Below are 4,017 nucleotides of genomic sequence, written 5' to 3'. Positions count from 1 at the left end.
GGTCTTAAGTTGGGCTTTGAACAGGACCAGGTCAGAGATGGTACGCAACTCATTGGGAAGACTATTCCACGCTGTTGGGCCAGCAACAGAAAAGGACCGGTCCCCACATTTCTTGCCCTTAGAGCGAGGCACCTCAAGCAGATGTTGACTGACAGACCGCAAAGCTTTGCTGGGTTGGTGGATTTTCAAGAGATCCGAAATGTAGGGTGGTGCAGGGCCATTCAAGGCTTTAGAAACAAATAACAACAGCTTGAATTGTATTCTAAACTGAACCGGGAGCCAGTGCAAAGAAGAAAGGACAGGAGTGATGTGTTCGTCTTTACATGTATTAGTTAAGAAGCGAGCGGCAGCGTTTTGTACAAGCTGTAAGCGAGAGATGGAAGACTGATTAATTMTGACATATAAAGCATTGCAATAATCGAGCCTAGAGCTCACAAAGGCATGGATGGCCTTCTCCAGATCACTACGGCTAAGCAGTRTCTTCACCTTAGAAAGTAGACGGTGCTGAAAGAAGCTTGTTTTCACCACAGAATCGATTTGTTYATCAAGCTTCAAGTTGCAGTCAAGTTTCACGCCTAGATCTTTTACCACCTGGTTGAATTGAGTGAGTGAAAGACCTATACTGTGAGAGATGTGCGAGATGTTAGAGGAGTTACTGGATGCATCAAACAGAATCCATTCAGTTTTATCATTATTTAAGTAGAGGAAATTTTGAGATAGCCAGTGTTTGATATCTGTTAAACAGCTGACCAAGGAATTTAGGCTAAGAGAGGAATTTGGTGACTGGCAGATAGATTTGCAAATCATCTGCATATACATGAAAAGACAAGTTATGACATGCGATAATAGGTCTTAATGGCAATAAGTAAAGTGAGAAGAGAACAGGGCCCAGAATGGACCCMTGCGGTACGCCAGAKGTCAGAGGGCTTGAAGAAGAGGACAGATCACCTATAGTGATGGAAAAAGTTCTGCCWGTTAAAAAAGACTTAAACCRATCAAGCACAACCCCCTGAARGCCAACCTGCTGAGCCAGATGAGTGATGAGGACCAGATKGTCCACAGTGTCAAAGGCTGCTGAAAGGTCCAGCATCACCAGAAGAACAGGTTTTTTTGGCATCAAGAAACAAAAGAATGTCATCCTGGACTTTAAGCAATGCAGACTCAGTGCCATAATGGAGTTTGAAACCAGACTGACATTTTTCAAACAAGTCATTACTATCTAGGAAAGATTGTAACTGAATAAGAACAATTCTTTCCAGAACTTTGGATAAAAATGWCAGATGGGAAATTGGCCTGAAATTAGAGAAAACTGTAGGGTCTAGACCTGTTTTTTTAAGAAGAGGCCTGACCACAGCGTGCTTAAAAACAGATGGAACAGAACCTGAACTTAGACAGCTATTAATAAACTTCAAAAGACAAGGTCCAATAGTGTTGAAGGACTGTTTCAATATCGCAGTTGGGAGGATGTCCAGTGCACAGTTTGTAGATTTAATCTGCTGAACTACCTTAACTAGGTGAAGTAGTGACACCAGCTCAAACTGATCGAAGACAGCAGAGGTCGTTGGAGGAGCATCTATAATAAATAGAGCAAAGTGGCAAAAAAACACACTGAGCTTTGAACAAATTAGCCATGGGTCAGTTTATGGGTTTAAAGTATATCATGGTGTAAAAAGTCAAAGCCACTCTTTTTACCATCAAAAAGGTTTCTATGGTTTTAAAGTCTTGAAATAAGATGAGACAGGGTGGGTTTTTTTTAATCCCCCTCTGCGTGAATGGACCTGATGCTCTGAGGAGGTCCAGTCACTCAAGTGTTCAACTTATCGTTTTATTAATTCTCAAAAAATACATACATATGCTGTGAGTTGGGTTGTACATTTCATTCAGTAAATAACCCAGTAAGACATGTCTTGTCTACCAGAGAAGTAACACCCGCCTCTCTTCGAGATAACATTGTTTTGAAACAAACATTTTGCTCCAAACGTTAGCATTATATCAGGTAAAATACACATCCTGCTGCAGGCTTGCTATGGAAGCTAATAACCCAGCTAATTATTTAACTAAAATCAACTCATCAGGCTTTCAGAGTTATTTTACAAAGAGCAGAACTGCAGAGAATTAGTAATATTAGACATTTTTAAATGCACTCAGCAAAAAATGTTAGGAAATTTGTGTCTGGTAGATTATTTCTTTGTTGTAACAATAGATGTTGACAATAAATTGTATACCATTAAAAGACCTGTTAATGTCCTATTTAAATGGTGCCACATTTGTAAGGAACATGCAGGGATRAGCARTAGAGCGGAGTATGTGGGCTGCACACATGAAAATTTTGCCAAATCTTCTCTGTCATTACCAGACAGTTTATTTTACTGTTCCTAGTGACAACTGTTTTGAGCTTCTGGTTCCTCAAGGTACTGCCAATCTGGTGCCCAGTACAATGCTTCRTTCCAGTTATACTCGGAGATCAGAATTTTGAGCTTCTGAGTTGAAAACATCAACTGGAATGGCCACAAATTCCTAATTTCGAGTTGGCAAGTTTGTGCAAAATGACCTGAGTACGCATGACATCATCATTTCAACATGTCTGTTCCTCGCATCGAGTGAAACAGTTCTGTGTTGTTTATTTTACATTAAGTCAGTGGTACTTGTAGTACTTTAGTGATAATGCGGTGATATGTTTTACGTCAGAGCAATAAACGGAAACTTTTTTTCCCCAACATTCTGACACGCTGGAAACTGGAACGCTTTCAACTCGGAAATGATTTCAGTCTGACTTCACAATTTTGAATTCTGCAGCAGTTGGAACGCAGCATAAGATTTATTGTCGAGAAGCATTGTTACAACAAAGAAATACTCTACCAAACAAAAATTTCCTTACGTTTTGTTCTTCTGGAGGTATGGTTTTGTCTTCCACATGTAGGACAGAAATACAATCTTTTTTTTGTCCTATTTTTCCTGCAAGACAACTCCTCATTTCTGACGACAAAACAGTTGGCCAAATATAAAACAGTCTCTTAAAGGGGAAACTTCAGCACCCTAGTTAATAAACGACAGTTATGTGAAGAACTGCCAACAGTGTCATTAAACAAGATGCCTAGTGGTGAATTRTGTCCACCACGGTGTCCTCCACAAGCTGTTTTTTTTTTTTTGTTACTGCCTACTGAGTATGTAGTGTTAAATTTAATCATGAATCTTGATACTTGTGATTGAATTATAAGTTAAAGTTTGATCTTAAATATCACTTTATATTAGGGTTGGGCAATATTGGCAAAAAAATAATCACGATTAATTGTGGTATTTAGCCGATAACGATTAATTTAACGATTAATTCCCTGGAGTCCCTGAACACCCTTATGTTCTAGYCACATGACCAATGTAGTGGGAAAGATTTGCTCCTCATAAAAATCAGTTCCAAATTGTGTCAAAATTACAGACTTTCAGGCTATACATCAAATTTTTAAATTGTGTTGATAGATAAATAAATTACAGAACTTTTTTTTAATGTTCGTCATATCTGAAGTGGAGAGGAGCAGCGAGCGGACTCTGCCTGGTGGCATTAATTGTATTAAAGGGGACCTATTATGCAAAATCCACTTTTTAAAGGTTTTATTCCTCAACTTTGGGTATGTACTTCCTAAAAAACAGTACTAGGACCAAAAAAAAAATGCACCCAGGGGCATATTTACTGTAAAAAATGTATTTTTAATGTATATTAACGACAAGTTTTACACTTACGTCATTTTGTGATGTCACAAGCCGTACAACAACCCACCTGCGTTCAGCCCCTTACCTAGCTACCCCCGGGTGAGACTCCACCTCCAGTACAAAAACCCGTCACGATTGTTGTTGTGAAATGCGCAACTCATTTGACAACAAGCCTCCAATAGAGCAATGGGTAGAGTGATGGACCAAAGAGTGGGAGACCAGGGTGTGAAACCAACACAGACACAATTTAATTATTTATTTATTTTTATTCGTTATGAACACGTTTTCTAATGTACCTCTATTGTTTAGCTT

This window comes from Austrofundulus limnaeus, unplaced genomic scaffold (assembly GCF_001266775.1).
Source record: "Austrofundulus limnaeus strain Quisiro unplaced genomic scaffold, Austrofundulus_limnaeus-1.0 Scaffold317, whole genome shotgun sequence".
NCBI classification, from domain to species: domain Eukaryota; kingdom Metazoa; phylum Chordata; class Actinopteri; order Cyprinodontiformes; family Rivulidae; genus Austrofundulus; species Austrofundulus limnaeus.
The sequence above is the reverse complement of the archived record's forward strand: the minus strand, read 5'-3'. Positions refer to the sequence as shown.